The sequence below is a fragment of the Gopherus flavomarginatus genome, chromosome 1 (genome assembly GCF_025201925.1).
Source record: "Gopherus flavomarginatus isolate rGopFla2 chromosome 1, rGopFla2.mat.asm, whole genome shotgun sequence".
NCBI classification, from domain to species: domain Eukaryota; kingdom Metazoa; phylum Chordata; order Testudines; family Testudinidae; genus Gopherus; species Gopherus flavomarginatus.
In genome coordinates this window covers 142,052,327-142,066,924 of record NC_066617.1, presented here as the reverse complement: position 1 = coordinate 142,066,924, position 14,598 = coordinate 142,052,327, and positions in this window count along the sequence as shown.

Below are 14,598 nucleotides of genomic sequence, written 5' to 3'. Positions count from 1 at the left end.
TTGGTCCTTGTTCTATCATCTGCCACCACTGAGAAAAGCCTAGCTCCATCTTCTTTGGAACCCCCCTTCAGGTAGTTGAAGGCTAGTAGTATAAGGAGATCTGGGTCTGAATCTCCCTCCATGTGTGTTCTCAGAGGAAAGAGGTGTTTATATACCTTGAGGGTCAAGCCTGAATCATTTGTGTAGGTTGTGTCAGTAGCAGGGCACTGCAGATGGGCATTGTTAATAGTAAGTTAGGATATGAGAGCAGTCTGTGGATTTAACGATGAGCAGGGGAAATTATAAGTTTAGGTGATATCCTGCGTGCAAGTGAAGGGATTGTAAAGGGGTATGAAGTGGATGTTAAATTTTACAACTGTGATAGTCTGTTGGGGGAGTAGGATCAGTGTTTGAGAGTAGGACTAGCAGGTAGCACCTGCCCATTACAGTGAAAAGGCAGTGTGAAAATATGTGTATTATTAGAGTTGTGGAATATCACTCGAAGAGGGCAGAGTTATTTTCTGTACTTTCTGTTTTTTCAGAAGTTTGAGTTTTGCTGAACTCAACATTCTGGAAGGACATGAGCTATCACTGGGTAACCTGAACTCTGTTAACCAAGGTTTTTGCCATTTAATCTCTCTCTCTCTCTCTCTCTCTCTCTCTCTTTTTTTTTTTTTAAAACGATAAGAGAATTGTTTGTTGGTAGGAATTAGTGGTCATTTAGGCAGCTGTAGTTCTCACCTTGGTTTGCAGTTGATGTGTTTTTGTGGTAAGTAATAATCAAAAGACCCAGCTTTTATATAGTGCTTTTCATCAGTTGATCTCAAAGAATTTTACATCATTTCCAGATGGGGAAACTGAGGTACAGAGCAATGAGGTGACTGCCCAAAGTCACCCAGCAAGCCAATGGCTGAGCTAGGAATAATCCCAGTCCAGTGGTCTTTCCGCGGGGTTGCTATGGGATTCCTGCGTACTCCTCCCCCTTCCTGTACATTTTGTTACAGAGGAATGGGGATAATGGTCATGCTTTGAAATGTGTAGTTGCTACCAGGGCCAGGGAGAGAACTCTCATCCATGGCCTATGGCCCAAATCCTTGCCAGTTTTATTACATGGTTGTTATAGTAACTCTCAGTGCGTGAGAAAAGACTGATCTCTCTCTCCTTCTCCACCTCTACCTTACCATTCCCTGCAACAACATTTCCTGATCCCCCACCTCTTCCCATGCCATTAAGTCATTAGGTACACTGCATAAGCCATTAACATGTAAGAAGTTGCTCCTAGCTGCTCTTGCCCTGTGCTGCTGGAAACACATATCATAACAGCAGATCACTGGAGGGCCACACTCCAAGCTGTGTACTGAGTTAGACCCCTCACTCACACTACCTACTCCCAGCTGGGTCTCCTGCCCTTGCTTCAGCCAGACTTCCCCAGCCATGCCCCAGGCCAACCTAGTCCATCCCAAACACATGTTGGCCAGCCTCCTCAACCTACACAAGGTTGACCTTTATTTTAACTATTCATTTCCTGAATTTCAGATATTTACATTTGTTACCGTCAGTCCTCCCATCCCAGACTCAAACTTCCAAAGACAGGCATGACCCTCCCTTCCCCGCCCAGATTCCAGAACACACAGAAAGCAGAGAGAGGAGCTCAGACCCCTGCAAGAGGGGTAGGGCCCCACAGATCCCAGAACACACACAGAAGGGGAGAATTCAGGGTTGACAGGATCTCCCTATCCCTCAACCACCAACTTCTTGTGCTAACTCATTTATTCTCCAACCTCTCCTGTCTTCTCCCCTTCCCTTCTCCTATATCCCTTCCCCTTACATGAGTTCCCCCGACACCTCTTTTCTCTCCTATCATCCATTATCATGTATCCCTTTCCCCATAATACCCACATCCCTTGCTGCAGACCCAAACCCCACTTCCCCTATTGACACCTACACTTGCACTCCCATCACCATCCCCTCCCACTGAACATTCACAAGTAATGTATTTTCTTTTCAAAAATGGTGTCAGAGCCTTCTGAATAATCTGTAAAAGCAGCAAAGAATCCTGTGGCACCTTATAGACTAACAGACGTTTTGGAGCATGAGCTTTCGTGGGTGAATACCCTCTTCCTCAGATGAAGTGGGTATTCACCCACGAAAGCTCATGCTCCAAAACGTCTGTTAGTCTATAAGGTGCCACAGGATTCTTTGCTGCTTTTACAGATCCAGACTAACACGGCTACCCTTCTGATACCTGAATAATCTGCTGTACTCAGATTACATCTCAAAAACAAAACAACAAACAAAAAACACCCACTGCCACTACCACAAACACTCACCTTGAGCAGCAGATCTTCCCCCAAATGTTTACAGTTCATTCTCAGATTCTGCCCAGCCTGGATTCGAACTTCAAAGTTGTAGGCTCAGAGAGTTGTTAAGTGGCCCATTCATCTCAATGAGATGTTTTCAGCTGAAAGAGAACAACACCCCATGGATATGAAACAAATCGCTCTGAGATGCACGCACTGCTCCATTCATGTCAGTGGCTGTTCCCTTCCCAGTGTTGGAGATTTTCTGATATGTGTCAAGCATACCCATTCTCAGCTCCTCACCCCAGTCTCAGCAGTATATTCTTGGTGTATGCTCTGAACATATCAGTTTTAATTTCCCCCTTCCCAACTCAGATAGGTAGGACTTTTCCAGATCCTGGTGGCTCACACTGGGGGTAGGGAGAAGGACTCAAATGCCCCAAGTAAAGTAAGCCTCCCAACCTGTCTTACATGAAAGGGGTAGGGATGGGTGCCAGAATGCACACAGGGGCCCTCAGGTCCTGCCACACACATGGAGGCAGGGAGTGGGACTTAGACACCCCCAGGGGAGCAGTGACCACCCATGAAGGGATTAGGGAGTAGGACTTAGACATCCCCAGAAAGACTAGACCTTTACAGAACCTGGCTTACACAAGGGAGGCAAGGAAGGGGAACCACAGCCCTATAGATGGGCCAACCCCCCCTCCCCCGCATCCTGGCACATTCACAGGGGCAGGAAGCAGGGCTCAGACACCACTAGTGGGGACAGGGACCCCCAGATCACATGGGGGATAGGGAGAGGGGCTTAGACCCCCACACATCCTGGCACATACAGAGAAGGAGAGAATGTGGTACTGACCGCTGCCCCTACCCCTATTATCCCCCAGCTCCCCTTCCACAGGACCACCCAGAGGATTCAGGGGCTTGGGATCTTCAGCGGCGGGCCTGCCACTGAATTGCTGCCAAAGACCCAGCACTTCGGTGGCGGGTCCCGGGGCGGAAGGACCCCCCCGCCGCCGAAGACCTGGAGCGGAAGAAGCTCCAGGGGCCAGGGCCCCGCAAAAGTTTTCTGGGGCCCCCAGAGCAAGTGATAGACCCCACTCCAGGGCCCCTGAAAAACTCTCATGGGGGCCCCTGCAGGGCCCAGGGCCTGGGGCAAATTGCCCCACTTGCCCCCCCCGGGTGGCTCTGCCCGACCCTGCATCTCCATGTCCCCTTCTCAGCAGTCCATCCCCCTCAGCTGACTCTCTCAGCCCTTCTTACCCCCCATACTCATTCCCATTTACCCCCCCCTTGATGCAGTCCCAAAGTCTTCTCACCCCTATTCCCCCCACTCTAAATACCCCTCCCCCACCAGTAAATATTTGCGTCTAACTTTTTTTTTACAAAAATACTTTGATTACCTCCCCCCCAAATTAAAAACAAACAAACTCTCTTAACAGAGACAAATTTTAGCAATATGCCTCCCAATCTTTTCCAGACTTCTGCCCAGGGTGGGACTTGAACCTGGTTGGGTTAGGTTCGAAAGGTCTTAAAGTACCCACTTGGTGTTGATTTTTGGGGCTAACAAGCCTGTTAACATCTCTATATGTGCATGCTGATTGTAATCTATTAGGATTGAGAATAAACACATGAAACTTGTGAGGAGTCTAACTGGAGAAGCAAAATCTTTTTCAAATAATGTTTTGACTTCTCCCAAAGGGCTAGTGGGTGCTCTTGAGTGTTGGACATGGGGGTGCAACGCTTTGAGCCCTGGTTTGATCTCTATCTATTAACAAAAAAAGTCGCCAGGATCTGTCAACTTTGAGAGAGAACAGCACCATATATCTCAGGAACCTGTCTGTCAAATGGGCTTAAAGTTGGTTCACTAACAAACTCTAATGACCGCATGAGGAACACCAAATCTCAAGGCAATCTGATTAACTATATGGATTTTAGAGCACTAAGAAGGGTCAAGATTTAAACAGAAAGCTGATCTTAACCTTATTTATAGCAGAGCTGTAATTTTTAGGCAGAGGAAATCAAAGGCACCCTGACAATTAGTGACCAGTAATATTAACTTCAGTATCTGGTAAATTATTAGAATCACTTATAAAACAATCAATTTCTGAATATTCTGGAGGAAAATAAATTGATAAATACTAGTCAGCATGGGTTCATCAAAATTAGATCATGTCAAATGCACTTAGAGGGCAAAATTTTCAGCTTGTATAAATCAGTGTAGCTCCACTGACTTTCTGATTTACAAAGAGCTGTGTCTTTCTTTGACAAGTAAAGCTGGTCAGAAATTTTTTGATTAAATGACCTTTTCATTGGAAAATGCTGATTTGTAAAACTGAAACTTTTCATGAGAAAAGGTCATTATTGACAAATATCCTATTTTGAAAAACTTTTGGAAATTTTTTGGGGAAATTGTCAACATTTTTTAAATGAAAATAGATCTTTTTGGGGTTGAAATTACTTTTTGTTGAGAAATTTAAGTTCATTTCTAGTAAAAAAAAAACTGTCAAAATCAAAAAGAGGGAAGGTGGGTGAGGGAATATCTTTTACTGGACCAGCTTCTGCTGGGTAGAGAAACAAGCTTTCGAGCCACGCAGAACTCTTCATGTTTGGGAAACTTGAAGATGAGTTCTGTGTAAACTCAAAAGCTTGTCTCTCCCCAACAGAAGTTGGACCAATAAAAAATATTACTTCACCCCACCAATCTCTGTTATCCTGGGCCAATATGGCTACAACAATACAGCATACAATCAATAAGTGTCAGAAATGGCAGAAGCTCTCTAAAAGTGGGGGGGACACATGGGCCTGAATTGTGGCCCCACCCCCCATTCCATCCCTACTCCCCTGAGGTTCCACCCCCTGCTCAGTCCTCTCTGTCCCCTTTTCCCCATTGCTCACCCTTACGGCTGGTAAAATGTGATGGGGCCACGACCCCCTGGCCCACCCTGGTCCAGCGCCCCTGCTTCAAAATTATCAAAAGGAAATGTCTTGGTTGATCTGATCTAATTTTTTTTTCAGATTTTTGGTTCATGAAAAATGTTGAGATTTTGATTCAGGATAAGAAAAAATTGCCAAATCTCAAATTCTCACAGAACAGGAAAACTGTTTCTAATCCAACTCCAATAACAAGCTAAATAGATAAAGAAAATATAATTGATTCTATTTCTCAGCTTTAACACATCTGTTGTCTCTTGTTTTATATGTAGATTAGGGCAGGGATTGTCTTGTGTTTGTACAGCACCTAGCACAGTGGGGCCCTAGTCTAAGACTGAGGCGGCAACATGTGGGGGGGGCATGTGGGGTCAAGTGTCCTCCCTAGATTTCAGTGACTGCTGAATTGCCCTTGCAGGGCTTGCTGTATTCTGCCTGCCACTGGGGGAGGGCAGCACTGTCCTTCTCCTCCTGCACTTCCCCCCGGCACTTCCAGTTTACTCAGCCCCTGCCTCGGGAAGCTGAGGGGGTAGGATGGAGCTGCTTCTCACGCCACCTGACTCCACTCAGGATGGCTGTCTGTGAAAGAGCCTGGCTGGGGAGATGGCGGTGGCCTGCTCCTTGCCCGGCTGCCAGGAACAGGGGCTGAGTGAGCCAGAAACGTGCGGGGGGAGGGGGGTGGGAACTCCGTCTCGCTTGGCTTCTGTTCCTGGCAGATGGGCCCTCACAGGGAGCAGAGGGCCTGCCTCTCCAGCTGAGCTCTCTCATTGATAAGCATTGCACTGGCATGAGAAGCGACTCTGCCCTGCCTGGGCCCAGTTGCCGAGGAGAGGGGCCAAGGGAGCTGGAAGTGCCAGGGTAGGGGAGGAGAAGAAGGACAGAGTGCCCCCCGCTCCCCACAGGTAACTCTGAGGGAGTGGGGAGAGCACAGTGGCTCTGGGCTGGATGCAGGGCAGGGGGTTGCTGGGGAAGTGCCGAGAGCTGGGTCTCTCTGATTAGCCAGAGGTAGGGCCATTGCCCGCGCTCCTCTCCCTGCTGAAGTGTCTGCGAGGGAGTGGGAGCTCTGGGGAAACACTGGTGCTATGAGTTTGGACTGTGCCGGCTGGCCTGGCCCAGACCTGTGCTCCAAACTCCTGTGGCCCCAGCCTCCCAGGAACCAGCAGGATTGGTTGCTCTGACCCAGGGAAGTGGAGCTGGAAGTTTCCTTCCAGAGGTGACATATGGGGCAGTCACAAAGCCCCCCCTTTACATTGTGCCCCCCTCCCAGTATCATCAGGCATGAGTCGGCGCAATACATATAAATAAATAATGCATTAGATTTGATATAGTTTCACAAAATATGGGGAGGAAAACTTAAAAAAATATGGATTAGCTGCAACTATTACTTTTACCTTCAACTACTAGTATATCGTGCATACATAATTGCCTCCAGAATTAAACATGGAAAATAATTATGAATGCTTTAATGTTAAGCTGAAAGGAGATTTTGAGTTGGGAACATTTTTGGGAACTAATACCACTGTAAAAAACCAACAAGGCACTGCTGAAGAAGTGAGGTTTTTTTACTCACAAAAGCTTATGCCCAAATAAATCTGTTAGTCTTTAAGGTGCCAGTGGACTCCTTGTTGTTTTTGTGGATACAGACTAACACGGCTACCCCCGATACTTAACACCACTGTAATTATTTCATGAACATCTTACAAATAAGGCTCAGATTATATCATGGAAGTCACGGAATCCATGACTTCTGTGACATTTTCCACTTCAGCCCTGGGGCTGGAGCTGTCAGCCGGCCGGGGTCCTGGAGCTCTGAGCTGCCATGGGGGGACCTGGAGCTCCCAGCTGTCGTGGGTGACAGGGCCTGTCATAACATATTCCCAGATTTGGACCTTACCGTCCAAAATATGGGTGTTAGCATGAAAACCTCCAAGCTTAGTTACCAGCTTGGACCTGGTACAGCTGCCACCACCCAAAAAATTAGAGTGTTTTGGGGCACTCTGGTCCCCCCAACAACCTTCCCTGGGGACCCCAAGACCCAAATTCCTTGAGTCTTATAACAAAGGGGAATAAACCATTTCCCCCCCCCCCTTCTCCCTTCCAGGTGTTCCCTCCCTGGATTCCTGGAGAGAGACACAGAAGCAAGCTCCGTGAATCTAAACAGAGGGACTCCATCCTCCCCGTTTCCAGTCCTGGAAAACAGAAGTACCGAGAGCTAATCTCTCTTCCCCCCTCACCCAGAGGGAATGCAAAGTCAGGCTAGTAAATCTAACACACACAGATTTCCCCCTGACTTCTTCCTCCCACCAATTCCCTGGTGAGCACAGACTCAATTCCCTGGAGTTCCTCACTAAAGAAAAACTCCAACAGGTCTTAAAAAGAAAGCTTTATGTAAAAAGAAAGACAAATACATAAAAATGGTCTCTCTGTATTAAGGTGACAAATACAGGGTCAATTGCTTAAAAGAAATATGAATAAACAGCCTTATTCAAAAGAACACAATTCAAAACACTCCAGCAACTACACACATGTGAATACAAAATAAAAACCATATAAATCACTATCTTATCTTTTGTACTTACAGCTGGGAAACAGAAGATTAGAAAAGCAGGAGGCAGAAAAATCCTCTCATAGCCGAGAGAGTACAGGCAGAAGACGAAGAACAAAAGACTCACACACAAACTTCCCTCCACCCAGATTTGAAAAAGTCTTGTTTCCTGATTGGTCCTCTGGTCAGGTGTTTCAGGTTACTCCTTTCCAGGTAAAAGAACATTAACCCTTAGCTATCTGTTTATGACAGGGCCCCCCCCAGTTCCTAGCTGCCAGGGGGGGCAGGGGACCTGGAGCTCCCAGCTGCCACAGACACCCAGAGGACCCCAGAGCTGTCAGCAGCAGCGATGGTGGATGCCAGGTCCCTCCTCCTCTCCCGCAGCAGGGCTCGGCTGAGCCCCATTTTGTAACAGTTATTTTTATTAAAGTCAGGGACGGGTCACAGGCTTCTGTGAATGTTTGTTTATTGCCTGTGACCTCTCCTTGACTTTTACTAAAAATAACTGTGACAAAATCTTAACCTTACATATAGGATAGAGCAGAGAATACATTAAATCATATGCACTGAATATATATGATTGGAGGGGATCACACACTCTTTGCCTATATTCCTTAACCAGGATCAGGGTCTCATTGTGTTAGGCACTGTATGAACACTTAGGCCTGCTCTACACCTAAAAATTATATTGGCCTAGCTACATCACCCAGGGCTCTGAAAAATTTCATGCCCTGTATGATGTAGTTAGTATGACCTATCCTCCACTGCAGATGCAGCTACGTTGTCAAGGGTTGACAACAGTAACAGAAAAATCCCTTGTCACTGTAGTAGGTGTCTATGCTACAGTGCCATAGTTGCAGCTCCATAACTGTGCTGCTGTAGCACTTGTAGTGTAGACATACCTTTAATTAGAGACAGACCCTGCTCTGAAAGGCTTACAGTATGCAGACAAAAGCTGGGATGGGGGAAAAGAGGCACAGGGATGTGAAGCTGTTTGCCCAAGGTCACACAGCAATTCAGTGGCGGAGTAGAGTAGAATCTCAGTCTCCTGACTCCTAGTCCAGTGCACTGTTGACTAACCCATGCTACCTCAATGAATCGGAGAAATGAGATGGAATGAGTGAAGTAAGATTAAATAAGGAGCAATGTAAGACAGGGTTCTGTAAGATGACTACAGAATGGGGTAATAGTGGCTCAGCAGCCATAGCATTCCATAGAGAGGGAACTGGGGAAGCGGGCTGCAGTAGAAGATACAGTGAGTCATTAGTCCTTGTCACGTATTAGTCAGTTATGTGATGTTCTCTAAAAGGAGGCAAAACTAAATGGAGTTGTGCTTGCAGGACTGTCACAAGTAAAACAAGGGAGGAAATTATTCCACTGTACTTGGCTGTGGTTGGGAAATATGAGAACCACATCTAGTTTAAGGCACCGTATAGTAAAATGGCCAACACTCAGAGGAGAGAAACAAAGTCCACAGGAGGTATCCTGGCTCCCTTAGTATCTCTTTTAGGTGATATCAGAAGGCAGGGGTGAGGGGAGGTTCTTCTCTTCTTTGCCCAACACACTTCCATCCATGGGCAGCAAGATGACTATGACTCACTACCCTTGTAGTGAAACGTCACCTTTGCACTACCCCTATATAATTCTCCCTCAGAATAAGAGATCACTATTAAACTGTTCGGGGTCCTCCTCCACTGTATATCCAGAACTTCAATATGCACATGATGCAGAGACATCCATTCCCACATGGATGCTGCCCCCATGGTGCTCTCTTCCCCATAAGACACAGATAGGTGCCTTTGGCCCATTTTCTTCATTGATGGAGAGAAATGAGGATGGCCTTCTGTAGCCTCTGCCCACTCAACACACACATTAAAAAGGGAGTTGTCTCACATGCCGATCCTGTTCCCCCTCCCATTTTAAGCAGAGAAGAAGATGGGGCCATGTGCCCTTTCATAGCCCAGTTCTTCACCCCCACACAGGAAGAGGAGAAGTGAAAGGGGAGTGCCAATGTCCAATGCTTCCTTCTGCTGTAAGGGAAAAAGTAGGAGATGGATTGGCCTTTCCTAACCTGATCCTTTTGTCTCCTGTTTCTCCCACAAATATGAGAAGTATTGAGGATGGGGAACTTTCCTGGTCAAATCCTTCTCGAACTTGTAGAAAAAAAGAAATGGGGAGGAGGGAGGCTACTCTTCTGTTGTACCCTCTCCAACCTCCAGTCTTCCCTTCACTTCCATTCTCCTGCTGCCACCCTATGCTTCCTTCTCCTGCCCCTTTTCAACAGCTCCCTACTTTCTCCTACTTTCCCCCAGGTACTAAACGCCAGTCAATCTGTCTTTTGTTTTTGAAAGTGTTGAAATATATGGGCTACAGCTTCCTTGGCCTGCCTCATGGGGTCATGTGAATAAATAATAATGCATAGTTCTTATACAGTCTTTTTATCAATAAGTCTCAAAGTACTTTACAAAAGAAGTCGCTATCATTATCCACATTTTACTGATGGGGAAACTGAGGCACTGAGTGGTATGTGACTTACCACAGGTCACTCAGCAGGCCAGTGGCAAAGCCAAGAATAGAAACCAAGTTTCCTGAGTCCCCACTCTGTGCTCTATCCACACGGTGGTACTCAGCCAATAGCAGAGCTACAGCAATCACAGCACCTACCATCTTGGAGAAATAAAAGTAAAAAATTTCTTGTATCCTCCCACCCCCTTTTTTATGCTTTCTGGACTTCACATGCATTATTTATTTAAAATCTAAATGTTTTGGCCATTTCCTGGGAGTGTTATAAATAAATTAATATACTTGCATTGTTTGTGTCTTGCTTGATGTCTGAAACAAAGCACAAGTACCAGGAATATGCCCCAAGCTCAGCACTTATAGTCAGTTTTGCTCTCTGATGGCAATGGGAGTTGCAAGTACATATCTGAGGGCAGAATTTAATTCTAGGCATTAGGCAGTGTATCTTTGCTACCAAAGTGCTGCAGCATCAAAATGTGAGACATTTCCCTTCCTCTCAGCTGGAATTCAGAGCCCCCTCCCCCACGAATAATTCATTCCTGCAAGGAATGACTTTTCCCCTTGAGTAATACATGTACTTCTGAAGAACAGATCATTTGCCTTTGGTATAAAGTAGATGGCCCCAAGTGGCATGGAGTTTAAAAACATTTTCCTAGACCCCCTCTCTATAAGGTCACATAGTACTATGAGGAAGGAATGGCGTGTTGAAAGCTCTTGTGAGAGGTCAGGCCTTCATAGGAGCTCAACAACTCTCATTTAGGTATCTTAAGCGACAAGATTTTCATTGGAGCTGCTGAGTGTTGAGCACTTTTGAAAATCTGTCTCTTCATTTAACTGCCTAAATGGGAGCTGAGCTCTTTTGAAATTCTGGGCATACTTATCCGAATGGAAGCTACTGGATACTGAGCTCTTTTGAAAACCTGACTTTTATTTATCTGCCTAAATACTGGAGAGGTGCTATATTGGAAATCTTGGCCTAACTATTGGCGCTGAAAAATGGAAAATCTGGTCCTTATTCTCTGCATCAGAGACAATACAATGGTGGGTATGTCTACGCTGGCAGAGTTACAGCGCCGGCAGAGCGCTGAAGGGAAACCGCAGTTGTGTGTTCACACCATCAGCTGCCTGTGCAATAGCGTGTTCACACTTGCAGCACTTGCAACGGTATTCAGAGTGGTGCACTCTGAGCAGCTATCCCACAGAGCATCTCTTCCTCTTCTGCCGCTAAGAGTTGTGGGAAGGCGGACGGGGTCGCAAGGCATCCTGGGTCCTGTCCCAATGCCCTGTGATGCATTGCTTTACATCCCAGCAATCCCTGTGCTTCTGTCTGCATTGGTGCCATCTTTCAATGGTTTGTGTACTGTGTGCTCTGCCTCTTTGGTCTGAAGGAATGGATCCCAAACTGTTGACCAGTATGCTGCTCTCTCTTACCAATATGACATGAGATTGCTTGTGGCATTCACAGAGGTGCTGACCACAGTGGAACACTGCTTTTCGGCTTGGGAAACAAGCACTGAGTGGTGGGATCACATCATGATGCATGTCTGGAATAATGAGCAGTGGCTGCAGAGCTTTCGGATGAAGAAAGCCACATTCATGGGACTGTGTGATGAGCTTTCCCCAGCCCTGCAGTGCAAGGACATGAGACTGAGAGCTGCCTTGCCATTGGAGAAGTGCATGGTGATTGCACCGTGGAAGTTGGCTACTCCAAACTGCTACCGAACGGTCGCTAACCAGTTTGAAGTGGGAAAGTCAACAGTTGGACTTATATTGACAGAAGCGTGCTGAGCCATTAATTGCATCCTGCTCTGAAAGACCATGAGTCTAGACAAGGTGTGTGACATTGTGGATGGCTTTGCACAAATGGGCTTCCCTAACTGCGGAGGGGCGATAGATGGCACGCATATTCCAATGCTGGCACCCGACCACCTAGTCACCAAGTACATTAATCAGAAGGAGTATTTCTCTATGGTTCTCTAGGCGCTCTATGGATCACTGTGGGCATTTCATGGACATTAATGCAGACTGGTCTGGTAAGGTGCATGATGCACGCATCTTTCAGAACACTGGCCTGTTCAGGAAGCTGCAAGCAGCAACTTTCTTCCTGGAACAGAAGATCACCGTAGGGAAAGTCAAAATGCCCATTGTGATCCTGGGAGACCCCACCTACCCCTTAATGCCATGGATTATGAAGCCATATATGTGGCAACTTGACAGCAGCAAGGAGTGGTTCAACAACATGCTGAGCAAGTGCAGAATAACTGTTGAGTGTGCTTTTGGCCATTTAAAGGCCCGCTGGTGCTGCCTCTGTGGAAAGCTGGACCTGGCTGATGACAATATTCCTATGCTTATATCCACGTGCTGTATGCTCCATAATATGTGTGAAGGGAAAGGTGAAAGCTTCACTCAGGGATGGACTGCAGAGGCTCAGCACCTGGAGGCTGAGTTTGAACAGCGAGAGACCAGGGCTATTAGAGGGGCACAGTGTGGGGTCATAAGGATCAGGGATGCCTAGAGGCATCAGATTTGAACCTGAAAGCCACTAATATTTGTTGCTATGCTCGGGAGTGCAGTGCTTGTAATGCTAGGAGTTGATTGTGATTGGTTCAGATGATAAAATATGAAGGTTTAAGATAATTGTCTATTGCTTTTCAGGGCTCTGTTTGCTTTCAATTAATAAAATTAAGATTGCTTTCAAACCAACACAATTCTTTTATTAAAAAACAACAAGTTGAGGAGAGAGAAACAAAAAAACACCTCACCACTGAGGGGGATGGGAGAAGGGAAGGTCTCAGGAGGAGGTGGGGTCCTGGAATGGTTAAAGATTTGCGTATGTCCAGGGATCATATTCAGCCTTTTCCTTTGGAGTACAGTGCAGCAGGTACTGTACTTCAGCAGGGCTAAACTTCAGAGGGTGTTGAGTGCAGTGGGTACTGGCAGTCCGCAGGGCTGGACTATGACGGGGCAGGAGTAGAATGCTGTGGGTACAGACTGGAGCCAGGAGGTTGATAAGAGTGTGTTGGCAGTGTCTGGGGGGCACATGGGAAAGTTTTGTGACAGTGGCTACAGGGGAGGGTGGGTGCAGAGCTCGTTGGTTTGCAGTGCTAGTATCATCTAGAGCATGTCAACTTGGCGCTCCATAACATTTAAGAGCCGCTCTGTGGCTTCATTTTGGCATGCTGTGTTCTCCTTTTGGTCCCTCTTTTCTCTATCCTGCCACTGCTTCAATGCCTGTTTCTCGGCCACAGAGTGCATCATAATCTCACACAGAAAGTCCTCTTTAGTTCTTTGTGGCCCTGTACAAGGGTCTGCTGGGGCTCGACCCCCTCCGGGGTGGTGGGGAGCCATAATAGCTCACTAACTGCAGTTGACACTTGGGGAATTAGTCTGTCCATGGGGTCTTCCTTGGCAGCCCTTGTGGTACTGGAACAAACACCGTAAGCCCAGGCCCTGGGTCGGGGTGGGGCAGTGTAGAATCAGGAGCTCAGGCCGGGCTGAACAACAATAGTAGGCCCAAACCTCCAAGGCCTGGGAGAGGGGGAGACTGCCACCCACAAGTCGGGTGGCAGGGGGGACGCAGGCCCTCCTACTCCACTGCGTCCCAACCCAGGGCCCTAGCAGCGGCAGAAGACCCACTGCTTAGTCAGTGGAGATCCTGGCCGCAACACACTGACATGGGCTCTGGGTGTGCTGCAGCCAGACTAGAGTCAGCTAGTTCCCCGGGCTACTTCCACACTCCCCCTCGGTTAGTACGTGGGTCAGACTGTTGCCCTCTGAGGGGTCCAACACCATAGGTTCCTTGGTGAGTGGCAGGCCTGGCAACTCCTCCGGGTAGTGGGCACTGGGCAGGCTCGGCAACTCCTCCGGGTAGTGGGCACTGGGCAGGCTCAGCAACTCCTCCGGGTAGTGGGCACTGGGCAGGCTCGGCAACTCCTCCGGGTAGTGGGCACTGGGCAGGCTTGGCAACTCCTCCGGGTAGTGGGTGCAGGGTAGATCTGGCCAGTCCTGGCAGCCGCCTTGGGCCACGGGGTTTTCCCAGTCGCGGGCTAGGCTGGAGGCATCTGGCCTCTCCGGCGGCTCGGGCCTTACTGAGCTCTGAGGGCCGGCCTTTATACTTCCGGGTCACCGCCTGACCCGCTGAGGGGCGGGGTCAGAGCTCCCTAGCTCCACCCACTCCAGCCTTCAGATGGGCTCTTCCCTCTCTGAGGCAGTGGGGAACCACAGCGCCTCACTACAGGCCCCTTTCTAATTCTGCGCAGCCATTCAGCTGGTGATAACAAAGAGGGAGACTGGGCTCCCAAAGTCATCTCTATGAAGCCAAAA